The 15,867-nt window shown below is 42.5% G+C and overlaps 1 protein-coding gene across 1 annotated transcript in view; it reads left to right on the top strand.

The window, feature by feature from the left end:
* Positions 1-15,867, top strand: part of LOC309608942 (uncharacterized protein) — a 574,070-nt gene that overhangs the window by 394,366 nt on the left and 163,837 nt on the right. The window contains exon 6 of the mRNA XM_082349690.1: positions 12,049-12,195. The gene's annotated coding sequence lies outside the window, so the exon portion shown is untranslated. The remainder of the gene's footprint in view (positions 1-12,048; positions 12,196-15,867) is intronic.

The following is a 15,867-nucleotide window of genomic DNA, read 5'->3' as shown; positions in this document are numbered from 1 at the left end:
AGGGAGAGTATAACTGTAGGACCAATGCATGCCTTTGTTCAACAAGGGTTTTTTGGTGCTCACTCTGTGCAAGGTACCATTTAAATGCTGAAGATATCAACTGCACAGAAAAGATAAAGCTTATACTCTCATGGAACTTTTGTTCCAGTGGGGGTGGGCAGTGTTGGGGGACAGACAGTAAACAGCCATGTGCTATGTCAGGTGGCTGGTGCAATAAGAAAAGCGCAAGTAAGGAGAAGGCACTGAGAGTGATTAAAAGGAAGAGCAAGAGTGAGCAATGCAGATGGGAGAATGGGGACATCAAGGTAGAGGGAGTAACAAGTGCAAATGTCCTGAGGCCAGGTGTGCTTGGCACATGCAGGGAACGGATATTTATGGGGCATCTGTGATACACCATTCTTGAGTTGCTAGAATAGAAAGGTGAGCAAGGGGGGCAAGATTGCTGCTCTTATAAGAAACACCTTCGTTATGTACTATCTTTTATTAGTTTCTTTCTTAGAGAGTGTATTAGTTTGCTAGGGCTGCCATGACAAAGTACACAGACTGGGTGGCTTAAGCATCAGAAATTTGTTTCCTCACAGTCCTGAAGACTAGAAGTCCAAGATCAAGATGTCAGCAGGGTTGATTTCTTCTGAGGCCTCTCTCCTAGGCCTGTAGATAGACATCTCCTGGTGTCCTCACATGGTTTTTTCTCTGTGTGTCTCTGTGTTCTAATCTCTTCTTATAAGGACATTAGTCATATTGAATTAGGCCCATCTATATGATCTCATTTTACCTTAATTACTTTTTAAAGGCCTTATCTCCAAGTGTAGTCACATTCTGAGGTACTGGGTTTACACATGAATTTTGGGGAGATACAACTTAGCCCATAACATAACTATGTTATTTTTGTTTTTTACTTTTTTTATTGAAGTATAGTTGCTCTATAATATTATATAAGTTCCAGATGTACAATATAGTGATTTACAACTTTTAAAGTTTACAGTCCATTTATATTATTGTAAAATATTGGCTATATTCCCCATTTTGTACAATATATCCTTTTAGCTTATTTTATACCTAATAGTTTGTACCTCTTAAGGCCCTACCCCTATTTTGCCCCTCCCCCATTCCCTCTCCCCACTGTTAACCACTGGTTTGTTCTCTATATCTGTGAGTCTGCTTCTTTTTTGTTATATTCACTCGTTTGTTGTATTTTTTAGATTCCACATATAAGTGATATCATACAGTATTTGTCTTTCTCTGACTTATTTCACTTAGCATAATGACCTCCAAGTCCATCCATGTTGTTGCAAATGACAAAATTTCATTCCTTTTTATGGCTGAGTAATATTCCATTGTATATATGTACCACATCTTCTTTATCCATTCATCTGCTGATGGACACTTAGGTTGCTTCTATATCTTGGCAATTATAAACAATGATGCTATGAACATTGGGATGCATATATCTTTTCAAATTAGTGGGGGTTTTTTTTCAGATATAAATCCAGGAGTGGGATTGCTGGGTCATACGGTAGCTCTATTTTTAGTTTTTTGAGGAACGTTCATACTGTTTTCCATTGTGGCTGCACCAATTTACATTCCCATTAACAGTGTAGAAGGGTTCCCTTTTCTCCATATTCTCACCAACATTTGTTATTTGTGTTCTTTTTGATGATAGCCATTCTGACGGGTGTGAGGTGATATCTCATTGAGGTTTTGATTTGCATTTCTCTGATGATTAGCAGTGTTGAACATCCTTACATGTGTTTGTTGGCCATCTGTATGTCTTCTTTGGAAAAATGTCTGTTCAGGTTTTCTGCCCATTTAAAAAATTGTATTGTTTGTTTTTTTGACATTGAGTTGTATGAGCTGTTTATATATGTTGGATATTAATCCCTTATCAGTCATATCATTTGCAAATATTTTCTCGCATTCAGTAAGTTGTGTTGTTTTTTTGTCAATGGTTTCCTTTGCTGTGTTTTTTTTTTTTTTCAAATCTTTTTTTGAACATTTTATTTAGCTTGTTCTCCTATTTATTATTTAATTAAAGAGGACTTTCGTATATTCTTTTTTTTTTAATTAATTTATTTATTTTTGGCTGTGTTGGGTCTTCGTTTCTGTGTGAGGGCTTTCTCTAGTTGTGGCAAGTGGGGGCCACTCTTCATCGCAGTGCGCAGGCCTCTCACTATCGCGGCCTCTCTTGTTGCGGAGCACAGGCTCTAGACGCGCAGGCTCAGTAGTTGTGGCTCACGGGCCCGGTTGCTCCGCGGCATGTGGGATCTTCCCAGACCAGGGCTCGAACCCGTGTCCCCTGAATTGGCAGGCAGATTCTCAACCACTGCACCACCAGGGAAGCCCTGCTGTGTTATTTTTAAGTTAGCAATAATTATCGTTGAATCCTTCTCCCTCTATCTTGTCACATTTCCCTCCCTCCTTCTCTGTTTGAATGGCCACTGCATACTGGATCTTTGCTTTCACAGGAGTCGTTTTCAGAATGCATCTTTCCCAGGAGACAAGGCCACTGAGAATCTTACCATAGGTTAAACAATAGTAAGCACCCTGAGTTATCTTTCCCTTTTATCAAAAATAGTTAGCTTGATCCTTGATAAAATCCCTGTGAGGATGCTACCTTGTACCTGACCCGGTAGGAGCCTTCAACAGAGCTGGCTCTGAATGGTTCTGCAGCAGCAGTTAATGTAACTGAGGCATGGAATATGGCAACTCTCTCACAACACTGAATGTCCATTTCATCCTCTGCCCCATCTCCTTTTCAAGGAGCCGAATGACATCATAAAGGGCTGTTAGCTGTCTCAGGACTAGACCCACTAGGAAGAAGGTTGGCTACCCAGGACTGAGTCCAAAGCACATCCACACATTGGAAAGCATTTCTTACTACAGAAGACTGGGCACCTTCTGAGCTCAAAGGAAGATCCAGAATTCATGGGTGGGGGTGGGACTGTTTCTTCTCTTCTAACCATTTTTCCAATCTCTCATACCTAAGCCCATTTCCTTCCTCCCCCTGTCCTCTTTGTTCCCCAAAGAAACAGGCTAACAATGTCTATAGAATTATTGAGCTTTGTTGTTTAAATGCATTTTCAGGAATTATTGACCCCATAGAACTTAATGACACCTTGGAGTTGAGGCTCTTTGTGTAAATCCTTCATCCTTTACAGATTAACAGTCAGATGGGATTTGAAAGGGCTCCAATGTCCAAATGCTAAAATCTATACCAGACTTTCAGCTGAAAGAAAGTTACTATTCCTGCATACTAGCTTGATTTTTTAAAAACTAGAACACCACCAACACAACAAAATTCAATTGATGTCCCTTTCCTAAAAAAAAAAAAAAAAAAAAAAAAAATTTTCTTTTTTTTTTTTTTAAGCCAAGAGACTGATCAACTGGTTGAAAATCAGGAACATGAACAGCTTTCTCTCAAATGTACTGTGTTCACGGCCTGTAAAATCTGATTCCTAACAACGTCAAATTAATTAAGTGTATATAAAGCAGCCACAGCCACTAAAAGCAGATTTTATTTCAACTTAATCCATGGAAAATAGGGAACAGTGTACTCCTGGGTCCGGCATAAAAAGCCACCCCTCTCTTGCTGGATTCAGAAGTGTAATTTTTATTTTAGTGGAGATCTTCTCCACCCTCCCCAAAAGGGAGCTGAATTTGTTTGCCTTTAGCCAGGTTGTAGTGAAAGCATGAGACTACTAACTCCGTGTCGGGTTCCTCTGGGATTAGAAGGTATAGAGGAAGGGGTGCAGTCCTACTGTGTGAGCCCATTCCTCTTTAAAATGAGCCCAGATGCACAGCCGGGCCCTGTCAGACTCGCACAGCTTGGGCTAGCGCCGTTATTACCCAGTCAAGGCATCTGCCCTTTTCTAATCCTTCAATGCAGAGAGACAGTTCTACAATCCCACATAATATGTACCAGCTGAATGGATCCCAATTTATCAGTAAAACTATAAATTGCAGAACACCAGGCTAAAACTAAAGTAATAAACCCTGTGATCCCTGTACCATACATTTTAGGCTGTTATTTAAGGTCTCCAAGGAGATCTGTACCATAAAAACCATTTCTCAGGAATTCTGCCAGCTATAGGAGCTCACTGCAACTGTTCGTGCTAATATATTACAACTTGTTTATTGCACTCCCAAGCAGCTGCGGCATCTGCAGTGTTACCAAGGGAGGGGGAATGATGCACGTACTCTCTCGATAGGCAGCCAGATTTTTGTTTCCTATGTATACAAAAAAAGGATGCTTTTCTTTTTCTCATACTCTTACTACTCTGTACCCCTCTCCCCAGAAACAGCTCGAAAGCTCAAAGGAGACGGAATAGGGCCTCTATTAATCTTCATACCTCTTTAGGAACTCTCGCCACTTTCAGTGCAAAGATATCATGCAGCTGTGTGGCAAAGTTTGTGCAAAATCTGGGGTAAACAGGAAATTGAGAGACACACAGATTGAGATGTTAATTTCACGAAGCATCCACGTGGCCTTGGGCAGGTTATTTAACTTCTTTGAGCCTTCATTTCCTCATGTGTATTTTTGTTTGTTTGTTTTTAAGAAACAACAATGCCTCTTTAAGGATTAAATGAGTTAACAGATGTAAAGAGCTTATTACAGTGACTAGTTTATAGCAGGAATTTGAAAAATGTTCGTTCCTTTTGCCTAATTATTTACTGCACCGACAGAATATAAGATACCAATTTGCTACTTTTATAAAAGAGTTGAATACATTGGAAACAAGATCTTAGTACATTAATTCCAGCTATTTGCCTAGTAAAGAAATCTTCAGTGCAATTTCTAGGGTGTTGATAAAGAAAAACCCCTGTATTAGTTTTCTAGGGCTGCCATGACAAAGTACCATAGACTGGGTGGCTTAAACAACAGAAATTAATTTACTCACAGTTTTGGAGACTGAAAGTCCAACATTGAGGTGTCAGCAGGTTTGGTTTCTTCTAAGGCCTCTCTCCTTGGCTTGTAGGTGACCATCTTCTGCCTATGTCTTCACGTGGTTTTCCTTCTGGGCGTGTCTGTGTCCTAATTTCCTCTTATTTCAAGGATACCTGTCATGTTGGATTAAAGCCCACCCTAATGACCTCATTTTAACTTAGTTATCTCTTTGAAGACCCTATCTCCAAATACAGTCACATTCTGAGGTTCTGAGCTACTGAGTTTAGGACTTCAACATATGAATTTCAGGGCATGAAATTCATCCTGTAACCTTCTCCTACCTTGCCAACCCTGTTTTAGCCATGGTAGGGGGATAGAGAGGGCCTGATTCCACCTGAGGAGGTTTTATGTGGGTCTAGGTGCCATTATGTGCTCATTATCATCTTTTAAAATATGAAGTGAATTTGGAAACTCACCCATTATATTGTTTAACGCACGAAACAAATCTAGCGGATATAGAAGTTTCAATAAAAATAATATTATCTTATGACACCCGCTGCCTAATTGACTACCTCGTGAAGAACTTGAGAAAAAGTGTAAAGCCTTCCCAGTAATGGATTAGTAATCTGCTGACTGTGAAATCCTTTAGGTTGCCGCGAAGTCATTTCCCAGTTAATAGAGCTGGTAGTTATCTAGTGTGCCATCATGGTTGGTTTGGCTCGTGATGGATAATGGCTGGATCACAGAGTTGGACAGCGGTGCTGTGAAGAGGCTCTGCCCATCAGCAGAGGGCCTTGCTTCTGTGCTCTAGGGACTAAGCTTTGAGAACCCAGTGGCCTCTTATCTCTGTGTGGAGAGTGTAGCAAGCCAAGGCAGGGAGGAGCCCAGCAGCAGGGTCATGGGGACTGGTTCTGGGGAGGTGTATTAGTTTCCTACTGCTGCTGTAACAAATCTCCACATATTTCTTATCTTCCATTTCTGGAAGTCAGAAGTCTCAAATCCATTTCACGGGGCTAAAGTCAGGCTGTTTGTTGGTAGGCTGGTTCCTTCTGGAGGCTCCAGAGGAGAATCTGTTTCCTCACCTTTTCCAGCTTTTGGAGGCCACCTGTATTCCTTGGCTGGTGGCTCCTTCCTGCCTCTTCAAAGCCTGCAGCATAGTGTCTTCAAATCTCTGATTCTCTGACCTTGTTACCATTGTCACATTTTCTCTCTCACTCTGACCTTCTCTTTCACTTATAAGGACCTTTGTGATGACATTGGGCCCACCTGGATAATCCAGGATAATCTCATTTCAAGATTCTTAGCTTAATCAATTCGCAAGATCCCTTTTGCCAGGTGAGGTGACATATTCACAGGTTCTGGCAATTGGGATATGGACATCTTTCAAGGGGCCATTATTCTGCCTGTCACAGGCCTGGCAGATGGGCTCTAGGGTGAGGAGGTAGGAGGTTGTCAGCAGCTCCAAATTCCAAGCCAAAGAATTTAACCTGGCTTGGGGGTGGGGAGATGGATAAGCGTGTGTGCGCATCAGTTGGGGCTGGGGGGAAGTGTGTGTGTGTATGTGTGTGGTGTGTGTGTGTGTGTGTGTGTGTGTGTGTGTGTTTTGTACAAAGATAGGGTTCAGGAGGCCCATGAACTATCATTCATTCATTCATTCCTGTGAAAGTGTCCCTCTCTTTGGATTCTCAAAAGTATCTTCACTTCTACTTGGTTAAGACCTTGCTTCAGGCCCCAGACAAAAGAAAGAGCTGCCAGACCCCACAGATCTCAGAGCTCCCTAGAACCATCCTCTTCGCTCATTGTCACAAGTTCTATTTCTTTCTTTTTTCGTCTTCTTCTAACTTTTGTTTTTCTGGCTACCATTTATTGAGTACTTACCATGAGTAGATAGAGTGCTACATGCTTTATCTCTTACTTATCCTGTAATCCTTGCTGCATCTGTTAGCATGAGGTGTCCTGCCATCACAAATAAACCACAAAATTGCAGTGTTTCGACACCAAAGAGGCTATTTCTTGTCCACAGGGCCCTCTGTTGCTGGAGCTCTGGTCCCAGGGCAGCTTTCCTCCACACGATGGTTTGCTATGAAGGCCTTGTCCGTGGGGCTGCTGCACGTCCTCCAGGACCTGGGATCCTCCGCCTCTAGCACTTAGCTGGGGAAAAGTGAGTAGAGAAGGTTTACCTGCTCCTTAAAAAGTCCTGGCCCGAAGAGGCATGTGTTTTTTCTGCTCACATTCTCTTGTCCAACACATGGAATACTTGGCCACAAGGGGGACTGGGTTATGCAGCTGTCTGGCTGGGTGGTTTCCTCCCAGTAGTAACTCAGACTGTGCAAGTTTCAGAGAGTGAGCATTTTTGGTGGACAGCTGCTATCTCTTCCATCCCCTGAATAACCCTATTTGGTAAGATTATCTCTATTTATCAATGAACAAATCAAGACCTGGATATTTCTAATAACATGACCTGGTTAAGTAAGTGGTATAATCAGGATTCCTGCACAGGCCTGTCAGAATTCTCTCTGAGTGCAAATCCTGTATTTGTAACCAGTGCCTAATGCCAGCACTTATCCTGCTGCAATGCTTATCAACCTCCTTTTTGCCTGACAGTCCTCGGAGGGGTCAGCCACCCCCTGAACCCATGGGGCATCAAGTCTGCACCCCCTGTTCTGAGAGGCAGCCTAGAATCAGCCCCTTGCTGTTCTCCTTTCCTGCCTTCTGCCTTTCTCCTGTCAAAATCCCAGGTCCCTTGTGCTGTCCCCAAACCCCATGATCCAGGTATTTTCTGATCTATTATTTCCCTCAGTCAACAACATGGATCCATCATGGTCATTTTCCCAAACCTGTTCCAAAGGTGGTGCCAGACATCTAGCCCCAAGCATCGCCATCTTTAATTCCTCCCTCTCCCTCATCCATCCATTTACCTACCTCTGACATTTATCCTGTGCCTACTCTGTGCCAGGTACTACGTGGTATGCTCGGTAGAAATATGACCCAAGACTTGGGCTTAAGGAGCTTATGATGGCTATTTCAGAACCCAATAATGCCGGCATTTATCCTCCTCTCTGTTTCCACTGTCAAATGTTCAGCTCATGCCCTTATTCCCTCTTTCTCTGAGCACTCAGTAATTTCCTCACTGGTCTCCTACCTTATTTATCTTTAGTTCAGTTGCTTCCACATGTTGTTGCCAGGTTAATCTGTAGAAAGCAGAGTCTTGATTATGTCAATTTCCAGCCCTAAAATTTCTATAGCCCCCCAGTTTCTATTGGCCATAGAATAAGGTTAGAACTCTCTAGTGTGACATACAAAATCTTCCATGATCTGTCACCTCTTGATTTTTCTAATTTTATATCCCATTTCCCCCCTTTCCCATCATCCTACCCCAAACTGATAGTCTTATGAGTCTCTCCATATTTTCCTTCTTTACCCCTCACTTGCGTACGCATCCCACACATACCCTGTTTTTTTTCTGACATTAAAGTCTGTGGTCCTGCAGTCTCTCATATGAGTGAGCCCATTTGTGCTCTATAAATAAGTGTTGAATGAATGACTAGGTCCTAGCTTGGTCTCTAGCGCAACTACATCCCAAACATAATACTATGTACATTTGTCATGGCAATAAATTCACTGTACACTGTATTATATTTATGTATGTATGTATCTTATCACTCCTACTAGATGGTGCTCAGGGCCATACGTGATTTACCTTTAGTTATGACATGCCAAACCATCTTCCACCTGAGCACAAATGCCCTGCACATAGTAGGTCCTCAAAAAAAAATCTGTGTGTGTGTGTGTGTGTGTGTGTGTGTGTGTGTGTGTGTGTGTGTATTGAATGGTTAGACCCTGCTGGAGTACTTTGAGGTTTACAGAGTCTATTTAAGGCACACAGTAGGCTCTCCTCTGGGAACATATCATGCTAAGGTGTTAATGGCTGATAACTGTGCAGCACCATTGCTATAGGGGCATTTAATAAGGAATCTAAAGGGATAAGCGTCTAACTTTAAGTTCCTGGACCAAGTGGGAGAGGTGTTTGGAGGCAGGGCTTCTCTAATCATTCCTCATGGGCAATGGGACCCTCAGCACAGAGGCAGCCTGTCTGTCCACACTGGAAACAATTTATGCCTAGGAATTAATACTGTAAAGTGAGGTGCCCCAGATACTGATGGAGCCTGGGGTACTGGAGTGGGAGACACTGGGTCATCTATCATCTAGCATAGGATTGGGCAGAATATAGGTTGAACAAGTTAGTAAACGTATCAGAGCTGGGGTGTGAATGAGAACTCTAGTGTAGGGCTCTTTGCAATAGTCACCTCTCTGGGTGTTTCTCACCGAGGTGGAGATGGACTTAGAGTACTGAAGTGTTGTGAAGCTTCACTGTTGCTGTGTTTAGTGAGTAGGCAGCTTTCTGATCGTGCCCTTTTGATAACCGCAAGTGTTGCTGTCCTCTTCATTTGGTGCCAGTCCTGGGGAGCACAGACAGGCTGGGGGTTGTGTCTTTATTAGAGACATTAGCCACCAAGGGAGCCTGCTCAGAGTTTCACATGATTTTCTGCTGAGTAGGAGGCCAGCAGAGTCACCAGGCACCACATGATTTAATTAGAGACAAGATTTCAAGCTTTGTTTGTGTTCCCAGGATTTGGCGTGATGGTACAGCTGGGACCCTGGTATTTTGGCATCCTCTGTTTAGGTAATTGGTACGGCAGGGAGGGCTTCATTGGATCAACAGTAAGTTTTCTCCACTGAAGGGTTACAATACCCAAAATACATTTCACTGACTTTAAAAGAGTCACTGGATACAATCCAGCCAAGGAAGGCACCTGTCTTAGAAACTCCGTTACTTAACTTCTTCTCTAAGACTTCGGAAAGGCAGGGTTTGAAGCCCAACACACCTAATTCTTATATTAGTGATGTAAAGCTAACTCTTTTCTGTCAGTCTTCTCTACAGTTTATCTCCCTTGTACATTTCAGAATGTTGTCCATCAAAACGAAAAGTATGACCTAAGAACCCATCATACCGCGAACCCCCTTACCACCCTCCTTCTCTCTCTGTGGTCCGGTGTAACCTGTTCTTACTGCTGCTCTTGCTCTCGCCTTGCCCTGGGCCGCCCCAGATCCAAATGCCTTGGTGTTGCTCCAGATGGAGATGACAGTTCTTGGACTGTGGGCTGTCATTGATCCTTTCTGCCCCCTTGACCGACGGCACTAATTAATTGATTACAGTCTACTTTCTGAAAGAGCTGGTCTTGTGTATGGAGTTCTACTCAGGAGAGCCCCAGGCAGCTACCACTGATCAGTGAAAGTTAGCAAGTGAGATAACACCTATTTTCCCAATTAAGCAGTTTCTATTGACTTCTAGAAATGAAAAATGAGGATTTAGCTCTCTTAAAATATCCCTTCTCCTATCCTTTCTTCTCCAGGATTTTTTAGTTTTTCTACTGATCATCTTTGTAACTTTAAGTAATATGGTTAATTTTCCCTTTTGTGTTCATTCCAGTTTTAGCAGTTATTTCTTGATGTCCTACTTTATAAGAAGAGGGTAGTAGCTTTCTTGTAGTTTTCTTCACTTTCCTCTCCCATTGTACTTTTCCATGAATTTTATATTGTCATATTATTAACATTTACGTCCTTTTCTTTGTATGGTGTGTCCTGCTCACTCTTAATGAGACAGTCTACCCCCACCAATCTCTTCTTGTTAGCCTGCTTTATTTTTCTTTAGAGCAGTTTTCACCACTTGAAATATTACATATTTATTTTTAAATTCTCTCTCCTCAACTAGAGTTTAAATTTCATGAAGGGAGGGAATTTGTTTGTTTTGTTTAGTGCTATATTCCTAGCATCTAGCATACTGTTGGCATAGTAAGTGAGGTGCTTAATAAGTACCTGCTTAAGGAATAAACGGATTCTAATCATGCTCCATACCCCCAGCTAACTCCTGTTGGTTGAACCAGCCCTTTGTGTCCACTAGGGCATTGAAAACTTCCGTTGAAGGCGCTCTCCAAACTAGGATCCCGTTAAAGAAATTTACTTATTATCTAGCTTTAACTTTTTAGGCATATTGGCTTCGTGAGGAAATGGAACCCAGAACAGGGACATTTTGATAAGAAGGAGGACAAAGAAGGGGAAATTTCACAACATGAGTTTGCTTAAGGAGGTGAAACTTTGGGAGATTTGGAATTATGCAGAATAGAAACTGAAAGGAGAGGTAGAAAAGGAAAGGGAACTTTACCTACTTAAAATATTTCTTCTTGGGCTTCCCTGGTGGCGCAGTGGTTGAGAATCTGCCTGCCAATTCAGGGGACACGGGTTCGAGCCCTGGTCTGGGAAGATCCCACATGCCGCGGAGCACCTAGGCCCGTGAGCCACAGTTACTGAGCCTGCGCGTCTGGAGCCTGTGCTCCGCAACAAGAGAGGCCACGATAGTGAGAGGCCCGCGCACCGCGATGAAGAGTGGCCTCCGCTTGCCACAACTAGAGAAAGCCCTTGCACAGAAACGAAGACCCAACACAGCCATAAATAAATAAATAAATAAATAAAATAAATAAACCCAAAAGTTTAAAAAAAAAAAGAGTCTGCAGAACTGAACGTCCTTGCCCTTATACTGAGATTTAAAAAAAAAAAAAAAAAAAAAATTTCTTCTTGGAATGGCTAACAGCTACGTGTATGTAGTAGCAGTGTTCTGAAAAGACTGGCCTTTGAGTCACATAGACTTGAGTTCCAATTCTTCTCTGCTCTTGGCTGTGTGACATTGGATGAGTTACCCAACTTCTCTGGAAAATTAATTAGCATTATTCATAAAGATAAACTCCTGTTTAATAACTTCTGCATACTCCTGCTCAAATGCTCAAACGTAAAATGGAAAGAGTCTCTTGATGCCCTGGAGGAGGAAAAGGAAATAAGGGCAGTATTGTTCAGTTATAAATAATGAGAGGGGCTATATTTTAAATGAGGAAAGTACTTCATTATCTCACATGACAAGGAGAGTGGTGCTAGGTCATTTGTGGGTTAGTTCAATGGCTCTGTGATGTTAATGAGTAAGGTCAGAGTCTGTTTCGGCTGTTTCCTCAAGATTTAAGGTGGCTGCAGCAGCTTGAAGGATATCCTTATGTGACAGAATGATTGGAGAATGGGAAAGGGTTTTCTCCTCACATTCTTCTTTCTTTTATCAGGGAAGACACTCCTTCCCAGAAGTTCCCAGCAACTCTCATTTATGCGTAGCCACAAGGCGTGATGGGAAATGAGTATGTGGCATTTTGAGCCTCCATCATGGAAACAGGCTCCACCCAGAGGAAGCAGCGGGTAGATCTGGCTATTGGGTAAGCAACTAAACAATATCTACTCCAGAGATCAAGTGACTAAGGGGCTATGTTTGTAGCAGATATTTTTACTCAGCTTCAACACACGGTGCTACTGAGGCAACAGTAAACACCTCCAGAATATCTCTACATAAATCTGAAGAGTAGACACTTAATCCAGATTACTGAATGAGTTGCCATTTCCTACTATGTACTAGACACTCTACAAATATCAACTTATTTATGTTTTCCAATAACATCTCATAAAGTAAGTAGTATTATTCCTGTATTACACAGATCTAGAAATGTATATCAAGTTGCCTAAGGCCTCCTAGCTGGTAAGTGGCTGAGTTACGATTGGAAGTTAGAGTTTTCTGATGCCTGTGTTTGTTGTACTTCTTTGTCTCCATCACGCTCTTCCCCAAATGCTTACCTGCCCCAGCCAGGAAACATGGTCTTCCTCTGGGACACAACAAGATGGCCAGATGACTGCCCCTGAGGCCCTTTCTAACACAGTCATCTAAGAAGTGAGCATTCTTTGATGGGTTGAAGAGATCTTTTAGTTATTTTAATTTTTTTCCTATTGACCTAAAGGCATTAAAAAAAAAAAAAAAGTACACTTAGGTATGATTCAGTGATTCTGAGTACTTTTTTTCCCTCCGTTGTAAATTTTCCTCTCTGATTGCTCCATTCTTGTTTGCACCTCTCGTGGCTGGATAAAGCCTGGGCAAGTCTTCGGATGTCAGTCATTTTGAAGGGCGGCTTTCTTGCATGGCTTGGTAAGACCCGCAAGGAGGCTAACCCCAGTGGGGAGGCTGTGGTGAGGCGTCCGCAGGCAGCTGGCAGTCTTGAGCGTCCAAATGTAATTGCTCTGTTTTATTCACCCCAGCCTGCCCGCTGTGTTCATCAGGCTGGCCAGTGAACAGAAGGTAATCAGGGCTGAGATGGCCTCAGAAAGTCAGGCACGTACAACCAGAGTTAAAAATATGTAAAAAAAAATTACTTGGATGTGATTTGCTCTCATGGAACTCAATTTCTGGATAAGAACAAGAAGAAACAGTGCAAAACTGGAGCACTAAAATTCATCTTTGCCGAAGAAAATGCAGGGAGAGCTGTGAACATTTAATAATTTTGGTATCTAACCGCCCATAGTAAGTACTTGCTTAATGCATAGACAAGACAGGGAGATTTAGAAAGCAGGCAACTCAAGGCATTTCCAATTTATTTAAGGAACTCTTTGATCTGTTTTGAAATTTCGGATTCTGCTTTTGACTTTGCTAGATAAAGTTGGAGTAGAAATGAATTATTCATATGAAATATTGCCTCAATAACACTGCATCAAATAAACATAATGAAAAGCTGCCCATGTTATATAAGGGAAGCTAAGTCACAACTCTTCTGAATTGCAAAGTTAAGCACTCGGGGCTAGATTCCTCTCCAACATTACTCTATGGAAGAATCCGCTTAGGAGGATGTAACACTCAGTTCCTTTTTATTTCCAGTCAGATATGCATTTGTGGTTTATGGGTTTAAACTGCAGTCATAACCATAAATCTCCCAGTCCTCATCCCGAATCCATCCAAGTCACTGGAGGCCTGAGAGCAATTTCCAGGACAATGTATCCCACACCACTTCAGCATTGCAAGTTCACCATAGAAATATAGTAAAACCAGTATGTTCCCCCTCCCTCCATGAAGTATGATATTTTCAGCAGCCTCTGAAAGCATACCTACATCCATGCCTTGAAGGGAAAATTTTAAGGCAAATAGAACCGTCACTTATCAGCATCATCTTTTCTGATGATGCTTTGGATAACAGGTTAAAAGAGAGAGAAGGATAAACCAAACCTGAACAGTGCACGTCTGGGGAATTGAGCTCTGCTGCAATTCAATAGATAACACTCGAATTCTTGCTGACAATCCGATTTTAAAGAATGGTAGTTCAATAAAGGTATAGGAAGTCGCCAGAGTCAGACTTGGGCAAAATGGTGAGGAAGGCAAGAGTCTGTCTTCAGAGCTGTCCTTGTCCCCTGTCCCTCCTTTCTTCCTCTTCCTTCAAAAATATTTATAGCCATGTGCTGTGTACCAGGCACCATGCAATGGTAAACAAGACGGCATGGGCTTTGCCGTCAGAGAGCTGATGTTTTAGAGAGGAAGAGAGGCAATAGAATAAGTAATGAACAAACGTGTGATGAGCATGAGGCCCGGGGAATTGCAAGGTCCCGTGGGAACGCATGGCTGGGTGTCCTAAGTGTCCGAGAAGATGTCCTTGAGGAAGGGCAATGTAAGACTGGAAGCCTGCATTAGCTGGGAGAAGGGGTTGTTGGTGAAGATTTAGGAGAGAATGTTTCATGTACAGGAAACAACATGGGCAAAGGCCTGGAGGCGAGATGATAGAATGTAGCATGTTGTAGAAACTGAAAGGAGTTTTCTTTGCCTGCGGCTAAGATTTCCAAGGGGGAGACTGGAGAGAGATAAGAGAGAAGTTAAGAAGAGATCAGATTATAAAGTGTTTATGTTAGAGAAGATAAAGGGTTTGGACTTCAGAGCAGTTGGGAGCTACTGAGGGTTTTCAGCAGGGGTGTGGCATGGTGAGATTAATATTTTGGAAAGATCACTGATGATGGTCTAAAGCAGTAATTGGAAGGGAGCAAGGATGGAGGCACAGAGATGCATGGGAAGCTGCTGCCGTCACCTGCTGAGGGATGGCAGTGGCCTGCAGCAGGGTGGGAGTTTGGGATGAAGAGCTTTAAAAGAGGTACTATTAGCAGGACTTGGTGACTGATTGGGTGTGAGGGGGGACCGGGATACCCTCAGGAAACTCTCTCTTAGAGGACGGAGAATAAATTCATTAAGAGAATTGAGCATATTTAGTCAGGAGAGGTAGAGTGAAGAGGATACGTGAGAGAGATTTTCAAATATTTAGTATAACATCGCTTACAAAATGTTTTGATTAAATTTATTGTCTCCAAGTGACTAGTCAAGAGTGCATCTATTAAAATATTGTATGTCCAAAGAAAATGAGTGTAGGTGTTCTCTGGACTCATGCACTGCATCGTAGAATTGGGGAGTGTGTCCCAGTCCAAGTGTTCTCCATCACAGACCCAGGGGTGAGGAAGAGGAGCTGGGGCTGCTGAAGAAAAGGGCAGCTGAGCTCCTGCTGTCTGCTGTGTCTGTTGGGTACACGTGGGTACAGAGGAAGTACTTCTTGACCTGAACTGCACTGTGGGGCTTCAGAGGGTAGGGTTAAAGTTACAAAGAGGCAGATATCAGCAAGGCACGAGGAAGAACTTTCTGGCAATTGTCTGGCGATTGTTTCAGTGAGGTGAATGCCTCATTCCTGGATATGTTCAGGTGGATCTGGCCATACATCTGTCAGGCAGGGGTTTGCCTGTTGAGGTCCACATCACATGATCTCTGTTGTCCCTCATGGCTGTCTGTAAATAAATGATTCTAATGAATTACACTCCCTGCCAGCCAGGGGAATCTGTCCATCTCACTCGTCTCTGTACAATCACAAGTCAGTATGAAGAGCACAAGATTATTATTATAGGAGCTTTAAGTCTCTCCAAAGAGTATCATTGTTCTGTCATTCCAGATGTTTGTCATCTTACAGCTGTACTACACTATGGCCTCTAGATATTGTCTTCGCTTCTCTGAACAAAATTGGAAAGAATTTTCATTTTATCAAGTG

The sequence above is a fragment of the Balaenoptera borealis genome (genome assembly GCF_965194805.1).
Source record: "Balaenoptera borealis genome assembly, chromosome: 13".
Lineage (NCBI taxonomy): Eukaryota > Metazoa > Chordata > Mammalia > Artiodactyla > Balaenopteridae > Balaenoptera > Balaenoptera borealis.
The sequence above is the reverse complement of the archived record's forward strand: the minus strand, read 5'-3'. Positions and strand labels throughout refer to the sequence as shown.